Genomic DNA, 14,712 nt, shown 5'->3' on the forward strand with positions numbered 1-14,712 from the left:
ATTACATTGCAAACAAATAGAAACACTGATGGAGGCTTTCCCACATTTGTTTACCTGTCAAAATAAACCAAGAAATGAATAAATACAGGGTGCTGAAAAACATGCACCCTGGATCGCTGGAGCGTCCAGGTTGCATTGTGAGATAAAAAGCGAGATCAATAAATCACGACATGGCAGTGTTTGCATGTATAATACCAGAGAACTGCTGCTCGGTTCAGTGCACACACAGGCAGAGTCACGCACTCACACACACTCAGTCAAATAAACAAGCTAGCGGATAGAGAGTAGGCCTCAGTCATTTGAAAAAGGGTGCCAGATGGCTCTGTGGGAGATGGTCAGCGAGGATGAAGCGGGTGAAGCCCCCTCGGTGAGCTTACGTGAGATCATCCATGCGCACACGCATTCACCCTCTCGCACAAGACAAGTCATTACAGCGGGGGAGGAAGAAGACAGAGCGTATTAAAGTGAGGCACAGCTACCTTTTCAGGAAATGCCGGGTCTTTAAGTCTTTAAGCAGGTTTTGGTTTCTAAGAGCTGCATACTAGCCTGTACCACGTTCATGTGAGACAGCAAATGACTCAGGGTGGACAGACTGTAACTGCCAAAACGTAGTCATCAAACATTACCATGTAAATCCTAACTCTTTTATCACCCTGCATACGCCTTCCCTACTAACCATACTTTTTAAAACAGCATAGAAACCCAATTGCCATGGAAACCTGTACAGGAAATTGAATTTGACTCATGGACAGATTGAAAGTAATACATCTTTTACTTGCTATTTCAGAGAGTTGGGTGAAGTATCACAAGCAAGCTGTGTGTTTACAACACACCGAGTGTACATTGATCAAACGTGTGTGTCAAGCAAAGTGCTGCTGTTACTTTCACCTCAAACTAAAATGCGCCATGGTCCGTAAATCTTATACAGGGCTCACAGTAACCGAGTCAGGCATCAGGTAATGATGTGCTGCCGCCACTGCCCACAGACTCCAACAGTCCACATTACAGTGATAACCAGTGAGAAAATGGAAACTTAGGCCTGGCCTCTGGATAAATGGATTGCTCTGACAGAAACCAGAGGTGGAGAGTCCCAAAATAACCTGCACAAGTTGAAATACTCTGCCGAAGTTTAACTCACTCACTTCCCTCAACAGTACTTACATTAAATTAAAGAAGTTGTACTTTATATAAAGGAAAACATAAAGATGCCATTTCAGAGTTCATGCTGTTACTCTTTCTATAAACAAGCACATTAACAAAGAAAGCATGAATCAGAACAACAATTCAGTAATGAATTGAGCTAACTGTGTATGCTTTTACTAAAGATTTAAGATTATGTTCAAATACAATTTTGAAATTAATACCATTACTCCACACAAATTTTGCTCCAGCTACTCACGAAATTATAAAGGTGGGGTATGTGATTCTAATCCAATATACATATTTTTGCTAAATTCAGAAAATATCTCCCACTAGCTGTTCATTCAATGTGTGTATGTTGAAAAAAATTGGGCTTTTCTACAGTGTATTTTCTTCCAATATCTGCTCTTTGCAACTAAAGCATTAATTTCTTTTTTAAGGCACTCACAGCACTTGGTTAAGGTATTGTGGTTTTAGTTTAATACAGAAAAAGTCAACAGTGGCTTAAAGCATGAGACATGTTTACTTAATCAACATTTGACCACAATCTTTCCTTAACCTTAACCTATCCTTTAGTTTTCATTGATTCATGAATGTTTCTGTGCTATCCAGTTAGCTAGCAAATCTTAAGTACCCCAGACCACATGGATGGCTAACACAAAATAGCTCAGCAACTGTTAGCACATGGCTACAGTAATTGGCTGGGTAACACGTTAGTGTATCCAAGTTTCACTGTGTCAGAGAGAGTAGTAGCTCAGCTCATTTAAAAAATGACTGTTTATTGCAGTTAGTGAATGAGGTTTCGGGGGTGTCAGTGAAGTAAGCTTCAGCTGTGACAGCTCCCTATGACAGTGATTTGTGTAAGTACCTGGGACTGGCAGAGTTAGAGGGTGTTTGTTGTTCTTTCTGGCCCTAAACCTATTTGTTGCCGTCAAAGTGAGAGAACAGTTCAGAGAACTATGACAACAAAGTTAACAGGTCTTGTTTTTTTGGCATGGGCTATGACCCACTTTAGCTTTTGTACTGTCAGCTATTAAATTGCTTTCGATACCAGGTAACGTCTCGCTGTCTTCTTACTGAGAGATGCTACAATACATTTGAGAATTACTGAATTTTATTAGAACACCAAAATATTTTATACGCAAACACCAAATTATGAGCTTTGTTGCCAAGTAGTGTTTTACATATACAAGGAATTTGCTTTGGTGATAAGGTGCTACACGTAGACAAACATACAGTTGACATAAATAAATGTAGAAATATATAAATATGGAATTAACACTTATATAAGAATAATAAAAAGAATAGAGAAAAATATTTAAAAAAAGAAAGAAAAGTATTTGCAGAGAAAGAACGTCGCAGATATTTGCATTATTCCAGGTTTGTGTTGTGCAGACAAATTACAATGGAATAGAATATTGTGTGCATAAATATATAAATTGACAATATAAAAATATATAACTACTAAGATTAACAATTAACAAATTGTGTTCAGGGTGGGAGGGGTCAGGGGTCTTTCCTGCTCGCCTCTGAGTCCTGGAGGCGTACAGGTCCTGAAGAGAAGGAAGATTGCAGCCAATCACCTTCTCTGCAGAGCGAATGATGCGCTGCAGCCTGCCCTTGTCCCTGGCAGTGGCAGCAGCGTACCAGATGGTGATGGAGGAGGTGAGGATGGACTCAATGATGGCGGTGTAGAAGTGCACCATCATTGTCTTTGGCAGGCTGAACCTCTTCAGCTGCTGCAGGAAGTACATCCTCTGCTGGGCCTTCTTGGTGAGGGAGGTGATTTTCAGCTCCCACTTGAGGTCCTGGGAGCGGGTCCACAGTGGTGACTGGGGAGTCACCCAGGATGATGGGGGAGGGTGGGACTGTGCTCTTTCTAAAATCCATCTCCACTTTCTTCAGAGCGTTGAGCTCCAGACTGTTCTGGCTGCACCAGGTCACCAGATGGTCGATTTCCCACCTGTAGGCGGACTCGTCCCCACCTGAGATGAGCCCAATGAGGGTGGTGTCATCTGCAAACTTCAGGAGCTTGAGGAGCTTAAAGGGAGAAGATAAGGGGAGAAAGAATGCAGCCTTGAGGGGAACCGGTGCTGATGGTCCTGGAATCAGAGACATGTTTTCCCAGCTTCATGTGCTGTTTCCTGTCCATTAGTGTGTGCCATCATATTAATCAATGATGTGTTACATCCATCAAGAATAGACATAAAGATAAATGGTACAGATTTCTTTGAAATATGAAAGTCATTCATTTATTTCTGCGGAATGAATTGCCCCACCAAGTAATTCTAACACTGTTTCAGGCACTGCCAGTACAAGCTAAATGCATCAACAAATAAAAGATGCTAACAAATTCTAGTACATCAGCTAGTCACCGATTTTGGTGCAGAGCAGACTCCTCGTCTGAGTCTGCGTCTGACTGAGGCTCAGACATGTAGGCTGCTGCTGAGTCTTGCCATCTTGATGCACACTGCACTTTCACCTGTCAACCTAGCAAGCAGCTTGGGTGGGTGGGGCATGCATAGATACAGAATTTTTCAATGAGGGAGAAAGAGCAGATGTGCTTCCAGCCCCTTTTCAAAGTTCAGAGTTAAAATATTAATTATAGCAGAGTATTTTTACATACTTTTATAAGTATCTGGAGGGGAATAATTTGCTGTATGTCCAGCTTTAATGTGTATTATCTATACAGATTAGTCTAAAAATCTTGCCACTGCTGCTGCGAACTGGGAAACGTTCTGCTTTTCTATGGGCCTGACTGAACGCCATTCAGCCTTTTGTGTCGGATAAATTACGCTGGTCTTTTGGTCTCATCACAGAAGAACTACACATTTGTTCGAAGGGAAAATGAAAGTCAGATATCTGCTATTCCCCTGTGCTCCTTCAGCTTATCACTCTCAGGACTGAAGACCTTTCTGTGTTCTAGACGAGGCTGTAAATCTCACTAAAGCTGGATGTATTAGGCTTGTTCATTGTGAAACTATTTCAGGGTCCTTTGTGTTAAGAGAAATGGCTAAAACCTTTACTTCTGGGATGTGGAAAAATCAAACTATCTGCTTTTGTACAGCCTTCATTGTGAGCTGTGTCAGACCAGACAACATTTGGCCTTAGGGAAGCCAGTGAGTTTAAGATAGAGAAATAGTAGGAGAGACCAAACTGTGAAACCTCTAAACAAAACTCTTCGAATCACAACTCCTGCATCATTTCTGAAGTAACAAACCAATATATGATTTCCTTTTAGCTGTTAATGAATGTCTTTCAGATCTCTATAATTTGCATTTTAGTGAAAAGCATGCAGAAGACTAAAAGACTAAAATGCTCCGAATATTAGGGACAAGCTGAATAGTGGAACAAAGTAATCTCTAACAATTAATACCCTTCCTTTTGTTCCAGAGCTCTCATTTTCTTACAAAAGCTGTCCTCAAACACTTTGAAATTTGGGTCATTTGCCAGTAGTTTCTTGGCTAAGTTAATGGATATTAATGAGCTATAATCCATTTGATGTGACAGGTTACTTATATTTCCCCTCACGGAAGGAGGAATCATTCTTCCTAGGCTATGGCGAAGAGAAAATCACTATCAATAATGTGATTCGAGCTTTTTCATGCCTGGGGATATAGCACATGTAAATGTGGCTGCAGAAATGTCGTCATGGATCTCGGACTTGGAGATGCAAGGTCACTGATGCTGACAGATGAAGAGTTTGAAGTACAGAAGCTGCTGTAATTTTCACCAATGGTGGAGATGAAGCCACTGCAGCATGACAGATCTCATGAATTAAACAGTGCTCTTATTAACTGTGGTGAACCACACGACTTTCTTTCCTGCAGTTGGCTGTGATCTGCTCGGTGCCATTTCTTTCGTCCATGTAAACGACTGTTTGACCACACATCAGGGGAAAGAAAGCTTCTCCCAGCTGGACGGCATAAATAAGAGTCCTCGTGAGGGGTGTGTGTGGGGGGAGGTTGGGAGGGTATCTCCGCCAGGAGTGCAGTGCAGACAAAAACACAGGCCAGATGCATCTCAATTCCAATTAGGTAATGGGAGCTGACAGCAGGCATGAGCGAGCCACACGTGGACTCAGAGCCAGAGTGGAGGGCTGGATGGATCTTTACAAGCTGCATTTCAGAGGCTCCTTGACCCGGGGTCTCTGGGAGATGAAGGCAGGTGGTTACACTGCAATCAAAAATTAATAGTAGCAAATACAGTCCGGAGGAATGAGAGATGTGTTAGTGTGAAAATGGAGGAAGGAAATAGAAAAGAGACCCACCTAGGAAGGCGAGGAAAAAATGATGCTGGTATGAATGAGAATTTGCAACAAATGGGGCATGTGAATGAGAAAGAGGCTGCTGTGGAGGTGGAAGGAAATGGATTGTTAGCGTGAGGATGGCAAGCAAAGAGGCTTTTTATTTCCATCTTTTATGCCCTTCGTTTAAGCGCAAAAGGGCACACACCAACAAAGTTCCATGCAGGTCTAGCTGAGGATGAATGTGGCCGAAGTCCAGTGGCTTTGATTCACGAAGGTGTCAAAACAACACCAGCTGTAAACAGGCTGTTATATGTTTAAAATTTAGTGTCAGGGATAAAATGTCAGTCATCCTGCACAACCAGCCCTGCCATGCGCATTCTCTCTCTCTCTCTCTCTCTCTCTCAGACACACACGCACGCACACACACACACACACACACACGCACACACACACGCAAACACTAGCACACATAACCCTGAACTGACAGACTGAATGAACCCTTCTAATCTGCTCATAATTTCAGTCATTCAGGCTAGCCGTATTTTGCACATCTGTCATAGCTGCATCTTTTCCAATCTGTTTGCATGATGCTGGCGTATTGTAAGCATTCCTCTGTTCTACAGCACTAAGACTGTTAACTCTAAGATCATGGTACATTGTCATCTTATAATTTTTTCTGCAATCATATCACCCTTGGCTTGTTATGGTGCTCAAATGTCATCATTATTAGCAAGTCTAGCCTTTGAAGTCACTGTAAATTTCTGAATCAAATAGCTTTTCAGTAACAAAGCACTTTTATTGACCGAGTAGCGCGGTAGCTTCCACACAGTTTATGTGCGTCTGATGTAACTCGCTCTCGTGCACACACACGCACACACACACACACAGGTTTTTAGTCTTCTATTGCTACTGTGGAATGAAGTTAGTTCAATATTAACTAGGCTATATATAATCTGTGTGTGAGTGTGTATATGACCTAACTAAAAAATATGACAAATATTAAAAGTAGCTTAGATGTAACTAAGCTACTTTAGCTTAGCTCACTACATTTTCCAAGTAGCCCAACACTGATTAGGTGCTAACACCAAGTTCAACAGGCAAACCTGCAAAATAAACAGTAAAGCAACATAAAAATGGTAAAACTTACAGCTTCCAAGTTAGAAGTCTGTATCGATCCATCCTTGAGTTTTAGCTTTGAAGCAAATCCTGCTTTGTACTGGTCCCCGGTTAGAAAGCAGTCTGAAGCCAAATGGTTAGCTCACACATATAAGTGTTTTCCAGTGGTTGTGGAGACGTTTCCATCAAAAGTAAAGGTAATTCACTGGGATTCTTCAATTCCCCGGATGTAGGGTGTACCTTTGTGTTGGTTCTTGCAGGCAACATCAGAGAAAATGGCATTATTTGCCCGCTTCCACATCTTTGTGTTACCAGCATTAGCCATGAAATATGACATTTGCCTGCTTCATTTTACCTAATGTATTAGAGTAGATGGGAATGATTGAAATGTCTTTTTACCGTAAGTGTTATAATATAGGGGCCTTTGGAGGGATACAGTGATTGGTGAAAAGAATGTGTGATAGGGGTGTAAAGGTTGCTTGGACCCCCTACTTCTGGCACCCATGACCCAGGTACCTTGCAGTCCAAGCCAGGGACACCACAGAGTTGTCAGTGGTCATGGATTGAAGAGCTGCTCAGTCTTGTTGAGGTTGAGCTTCAGGTAGTGTGCAGGCATCCACTGAGAGATGCCAGCCAGACACACAGAGATTCATGCTCACTCCAGGGAAAAGACAGAATTAGTTGAGTGTCACCTGATAGTCGGGAGTGAAAAAGCCATGTTAGTGAATCACAGAGCCAAGTGACTTGGTGCAAAGAGAAAAGAGGAGGGGACCCAGAACAGACGCCAGAGGGACTCCAGTAGTGAGGCTACAAGGTTAAGACAGGTTCTCTCAAAGTTACCCTATAAGTGTGGCCCTTGAGGTAGGATGTGAACAGGGAGAGTGGAGAGCCTGAGACTCTCGGTTATTGGAGGGTTGAGTGGAAGATCCAGTGGTTCACTGTGCCAAACGCTGAAAGGCCCAGCAGGGTGACAGCGGGGAGGCTGCTCTAGCAGTGTGGAGTTCCTCTGTGGTGGCAAGGAGGGCAGTCTCCATTGAGTGGCTTGCTTTGAAACCCGACTGGTGGGGGTTGAGAAGGTTGTAATGGTGGAGATGTAAGAAAGTGGATTGAAGACAGCACACTCAAGTGTTTTAGAAATAACTGAAGAGAGACAGGTCTGTACTTAACAGCAGAAAGGTTGAGTGTGGGTTTCTTTAAAAGAGGGTTCACTTTAATCGCTTTTAGAATGTCAGGAAAACAACCCGTTATCAAAGAGGTATTGCTGAGGTGGGTGAGGAAAGGAGAGAGGGGTTTTAGTTGCAGATAAGGAGGTGGAAAAAGAGGAGAGAAGAGATTGATAGACAAGGAGGTCCTCTGAGCGTGAGGATTTCCGCCATTAAGAGAGACAGAGACTGAGAGTTTCAGAAAGGGGGAGAGCGTACCATGTGACGAAGTGGTCAGAGACATGAAGAGGAGTTTGAGAAAGGTTAGTGGGAGAGCACTTCCTGGTAAATATAAGGTTGAGTTGATTACCAGCTTAGGTAGGCGGGGAGGAACAGAGCGAGAATGAAAGATCATTACGATAATGTGTGAGCTGTGAACTTCTCTGTCTGGATGTGGAAGTCACTGAGAAGTTGGGGGGCCATCTTCAGGGATGTTCAATAGGCGGACGTCTAATTCCCAACAGTGTCTAATTTCACCTGCTAAGTAGCAGACACAGCATGACATTTGAAGGAAGATGGTGTAAAGTCCTGGGATCGCAACCTCCTGTTACAAGGTGTTGAGTGTGCGTGTGGAGCGGGTGGGGTACATCAGATTAGAGAGGTTACAGTGATGTTGGTAAGTGGTGGCAAAGGACATGAAGGAAAGACACTGAGAGACTTACTCTTTCTCAACCTTTCAAATGGTGAAACCTGGCACTCAAAGGGTTTAGTGGAATGGAAATGGATTAATTAAACACTTTTGATGCACCGCCCAAGGTCAGAATTAATCAGATGTGCAGCACGTTTGAATACAAATACACCTTCCATGTACTTTGTACAATTTACGTTTGGTAAAAGTGGTTTAGTGCAGATCTTTTTTCTGAAAATACATTTACGAAGGCCCATAAAGCTTTTTATCTTCTTTCCATATCAATGAACTCACTGTATCTCTGCCTGAAATCTTAGGACACGACTTGTCAACAACATTTTTTCCACCTTAGTTTTAATCACAGTTATTTTGCTAATCTGTGTACCTGTTATTTTTCCAGCTTGTGTTTTGCAGCTGTTCCATTTAAATATTTAAATAACCAAGATGTTTGAGTGCTGGGGTTGACAATACTGTCATGTCATGTATTCTCATCAGTTAGTGTTTTTCCAGTGTGGTTACTCTTTTCAGGCATCAATGTGCAGCCCTAATAAGGGGTCATGTACTCGATTTCCCCCTCATGCACACACGACTCAATCGGCTGAGCTCTGCTCCACCTGTCCCTCCTTTCCAGTTGCCAAGACTGACCGAAAGTCTCTACTCTCTGCCCACAGCTGTCATAAATCCCAGCATGCCTGGCATGTATGGTCCACAGGACTCTCAGGCCAACAAATTGCCTGGTTGGTTGGGTCGGAAGGAGCACGTCTCTGTAACAGAGTACTCCCTTGGCAACTTCAGTGGGCTGAGGGCCAGAAGCAGGACTGATTTGCTCTCCTACTTCTGCCTGTTGACCTCACTTATGTGTTTCTAATGTGCCAACATCTGTACGTGAGTCAGCTTTAAACATGGACAGAAAAGAGGAAGATGTACTGGCTCTGTGCCATCCTTCCAGATGCTTTGCCACAGCATGCTAGGCTCAGTATCACCTCGATTTGCCCCACTGCTTCAGCTCTGCCCCCCTCTGTTTACCCATGACGAGGCAAGGTGCTCACTGAGCTAATGCTAATTAACATGGATGGGGACTCGATTGCATCTGGCTCGTTCTGCTGTTTTTGATTTCATCAAGCAAGCTCACCTTCCCCACCAAGGTGATCTAAACAGATAATGCTTTGAGGTATTTCTTGATTTCTCCAGTAATCTCATCATGCTGCTTAAGTAATAAATCAGATGTGATGTGCAGATATGGGAGCTGATAGTGATCTGCAAAACCATTTTGTGGGCAATGTGTTTCAGTAGTTTCTGTTAGACATTATGATACTTTAAGAGAGACTTTGAAACTAAAAGTTGTGACCCTCTGTAATTCAGAATTTATTATATATATTCAAACAGCATTTAAGCAAAGTCCATTGTGTTTATGAGTCATTTCAATTGCAGATGTATTAATGGCACCTTTAGACCCTATAAATACTTTTACACAAGTACTAAGTGCAATTCTGAGTATTTTCATTTTCATTATACTTCACTACACTTCAGATGGGAACACTGAACTTTTTTCTTCACTACATTTATTTATAAGCTATAGTTAGAAGTTATATTCCGGATAAGGATTTTCCATCTAAAATACAATGTGTTATCTTTAAAATACATGCATGTTATTGACAAATCTACCCAACAGTATATAGCGCCTTTTAAAATCAGCTTCACATTGACAACATTCAAATGCTGCTTGGATGTTAATATGTCATAACTAATATTCTTGTAATGGAGTATTTTTATACCCAGTCTTCTTTTACTTCTTCTTTATTTCTCTGTCTGCAGGGTTTGTGTTGAAGTCTCCCATTGAAAATTCCAGTATGATAAATCTGCACATTTCATTAGATAAAAGCAGAGCAGAAATGTTTTTTTGTTTGTTTTCAAGACAGTAACCATATGCATGTATGACACATGGGATATCATTTCTAAAAAGCTATCCGCAGTCATATGCAAAACTATAACTGCACAGGGTGAGTGTGTAGCTCATCAGTTGTTACATGTTTACTAAAGATGGAAATGATGTATGCACTTGTGTAAAAAAAATAAATAAATCAAGCAGCAAGTAATTACCAGCCTAATTAAAAGCCACAGGCATATCTGAGATTCTTCGAGTGAAAGCAAACTCTTTCTTTTTCTGTCTGCATGTGCACAAATTTCATTAATTCTTAAGGCCTGGAAGACTCTGTACTGCATGTCTTTCAGGAAGATGAGCCATCATTAGAGTGTATATTTAATGAGGCTACTTAGGATCACAAGACCAAGCTATTTCATAATATCAGAATCAGAACCATTATTATTATTGCCAAGTTGAGAGTCGGAGGGGTCAGCCACAATATTACCTTAGGGTCCTGGAGTGATGGTAGATTGCAACCAATTACGTTCTCTGTGGAGTGAATTATACGCTGCAGCCTGCCCTTGTCCTTGGCAGAGGCAGCAGTGTACCAGATGGTGATGGAGGAGGTGAGGATGTAGAAGTGCACCATCGTTGTCTTTGGTCTCAGGTTGATCTTTCTCAGCTGCCGCAGGAAGTACATCCTCTGCTGGGCTGTCTTGGTGACGGTGCTGATGTTCAACTCTCTCTTGAGATCCTGGGTGATGATGGTGCCCATCGGAAGGACTCCAGTAGTAAAAATATAACCCTACCAGAGAAACTACTCGCATTCTCAGGCTAAATAATTTGTATTTGTCTGCATAGAGATCAATGTAATTCCAAGTAATTTTATTACAAAGCAACTAAGTGATGATCAACTATGATGACAATCAGCACATGGAGCTTATTAAGAGAAAACCACTCAGAGTGAATTCTAATTAAAGCTGCTGGTTACATAAGCTGACTTATTACTACTGCTCCCTGATGCTCATTAGCTATTTGAAAGATAAGTTCAACTTGCCTTGGCAATAATATCTCCACTGGGAGGGTTTCTTCTGTCCAAGCAAATGAACCTCCCTGACATTTGACATGCGACAAATCCACTTCAGTAAAGGACCTAATGGGCCACAGTTGGTGTCACCTCAAGCTCATTTGAATTCTAATTACAAGCAGAAATATACTAATAAATTGAGTCTGAACACTGTTTTGTATGGTTAGCTGGTCCAGTCCACCATAAAGGCTGATTGAGCTGCATCCTCATGCTCACCTGTACGAAACTGTTAGGCCGTAAAACACAGGTCCTCGTCCTATGACGATTTAGGGTGCTTTCACACCTGTAGTGCTGTTCATTTGGTCCAGACCAAGTGAAAAAAATGACCCACTGTTGCACTTTAGTTCTGGTCCGGGTCATGTTCACACTGCAGTTTTACAAACGAACCAAGAGAAGTAACCATGACTTTGGAAAATGAAGCCTAGTGCCCAAATTTAACCATAACCAATCTGGGACTACCTCATTTAGTTGGGTTGAATCACACTCTAGTTCGTTTTACCCCTTGGTGCGGTTTGTTTGGGCAGGTGTGAATGCTCAGGTGCGCACCAAAAGCGGACCTAACAAGCATACAAGACCTCCTTGAAGAGGTGGTCGAACCAACCACAGGATTTTATAATAGCAGAGATGTGATCTGAGCATTATTTCCAAAGCTAAACCACTTATAAATCCATCTGCTGACCGGAAAAAATTCATGATGCTTTCACACCAGCCCAGTGAGGCAGGTGTGAAAGCATCCTTAAACTTAAATATTTGAGCATTTTTTAAGTGGGGATACTCTACATTTATACATATACATATAAACTTATATCTGCCAAAACTAACGTGTCTTTCTCCTTGTCTTATAGGTTAGAGGTTTATCCAGAAGGCGGATTGTGTGCCTGCTCTGGGTTTTCTTTATTTCAAGTCAAAGCCTCATATTAAGAAAATGTTCACTGCATTCTTGTCCGTCTAAATTGTAGCACATTCATTCATGAGTTTTCCACTATGGAGGGTGTTAGCTTTATACAATTAATGTAGAATCCTACATTACATTTGAATTTTGTAACATGGGCTGCGGATCATTATTTTGATTTGATGAAAATTAGAAGTTGGATTGAGTGGCAAAGTATGGGCGAGTTTTATTTCTAAAGCTTGGTAAATCAGGCAAAGTAGACTGAATACACACACATAGCTTAGTCCATCTAAATTTCAATATATTTTAGCATTATTTACTTGTATTTTCCCTTTAACGTTATGATGCTCAAACTGAGAATTTATCAACAGTCAGGTAAAAAGTAATTTGAAAATCCGCAGGTAAGTCTAGAAGTACGGGGAGCAAGAAGTGTATTTTCATAAATTGATGACCACAAAAAAGTAAAAAAAATCAGCTCTGTTTGAAGCTACTATCAGGCGTGAGGTCTCCTGTAGGTTTAATCTTGGGTTTAAGGCAAATATTAGGGTAATAAACAACTTTTTAGGTGAAGGTTTTGCAAGCTTAATGTGAGATGACAATAATGGTCTTCAGGCACAACAATCTGTGTGATGCTGGACTTAAGGATTTTAGGGAGTCTAAACTGTGAACCTCAACCTGGTCAGGATTTACTAGTAGACTGTTGATACTTAGCTTATGTATTGTTTTAGGCTACCTGTTTTTAATCTAGTTTTTTAATTGTTTAAATTGTCCTGTGTTCCCCAGAATTATGGCACATACTGGGAACATAACAAAGGGTCCCATATCCCCCTGTTAAGGGGTTAGGGTTAGGCGGTTAGGGCATAAGGGAATTTAGGACCCTGGGTACATAGATACACTCCCCTTGTTAATAAGCTAAGATGCCAGCTAGCTTGCTAACTAGCGTTAGTATCTTATCTGCTTCAGAGTTTGGTATGGTCACAATTTATTATTTAGAGAGGATATATTTGCACTGGAACTGATATAAAGAGTAGTGTAAACATTATGTGCTGAATTTTTCATTCAGTAATTTGATTCACTAGTTTGTGTACGAATTAGCAAAAGTAGTTGGCTTGTAACCTGAGCTTCTCATCAGGTGACCAAAATTCTGAAATGAAAAACGGGGACATTTTTGGTTTGGTGGTCAGTATGTCAAAAAAAAGAGAAACTGTTATTATATATATGACATGAAAAAAGGGGGACAATTGCGTTTTTATAATCTGTGAAATATATACCTCATGAATATAATAAAGTCATTTCAGGGCAGAAATAACCTTTCAGTCAATAAGTAGAGGCTGCAATCACAGTCTAGCAAGCAGAATACTGCATTTTATGTGTTGTTTTGGCCCTTTAAAGGTATTTTAAGAGGTAAAAAGTACTAGGTGAGTTATAATCTGTCAACTATAACTTGTCTGAATGAAATCAAGTCATTTTGAGGCAGAATCTTCCTTTAAGTCAATAATAGAAATGGAATATTGCATTACATGGGTTGTATTTGCCATTAAAGGAATTTCAACAGGTAATTAAAGCTGCAAGCAGCGTTGGGCGGGCCCTCGCACTTGTAAGCGCGTCCGCGCGTGAGCCGGCCGAGTTGCACATTCTGGAGCTCTGCCGGTGCGGCTGTGAATTTCCTACGCGGTTCCGACACCGCATGAATGTGCTATATGTCAGTTCCTGTGTCCCCTATGTGGAGCTACATAGCACTTGCCGCTATGAATATAAATCGGTATTGGCGTGTAGATGTCTGCGGGGTGGGAGAGTTATCAAGCACGTAAAGTTTGTTTCAGATGTGACCATGTACACTGAACAATAATGTACACAAACAATAAAATAAATTCCTTGCCTTGTTGTTTATGTGTACATACAGAGGAAGAATGTGAGAACAGCACACATTTCATCGTTACTGTGTGTTAGAGCATGGGAGAACAGTGGATACTTTTAATACAGCCCACACCCCTAATACTGTGTAACTATAACAAGTAGAGAACAGAAGAAAAAGATGTTCTTTCTTTACAACTGTCTGCATAGCTTATTCATATTGTGTAATGAATGAAAATAAATAGGCCTACTAGGCTCCTCTCTACTTTGACATTTAAGATTAGCTTGTTTGATCCACCTTCATACACATGTGACATTACTGTACAACTTGAGAAAGGTGAGTTGTTTTCTGCTCCAGCCTGCCTAAAAGAAAAGCGTTTTTGGGATGAAATGGACTTTATTAGCTGCTGCAGTGCAGGATGAACTCAGAATAGACCCATTTCTCACCTTATTATTCTAAATCATGCAACGAAGAAGAAGAAATGCATAAGAAATCCTGGGACAAAATCTGTCCACAAATACTGTACAGCATGTAGTCTGATGAACAAGACTTGTGTTATAGCTGACTTGGGCAGTGAAATGTTTAATTTTTTTAATTCATGTGGTCATAGTTGTCCACAACTCAAATCAGAATATAAGAAGAAATGTTTTATACCACCTCAAGAAGGCTTCCTATCAGA

Source organism: Micropterus salmoides, unplaced genomic scaffold, assembly GCF_014851395.1.
Source record: "Micropterus salmoides isolate LMB-PRFRI ecotype aquatic unplaced genomic scaffold, ASM1485139v1 Ms_hic_scaffold_9, whole genome shotgun sequence".
NCBI classification, from domain to species: Eukaryota; Metazoa; Chordata; class Actinopteri; order Centrarchiformes; family Centrarchidae; genus Micropterus; species Micropterus salmoides.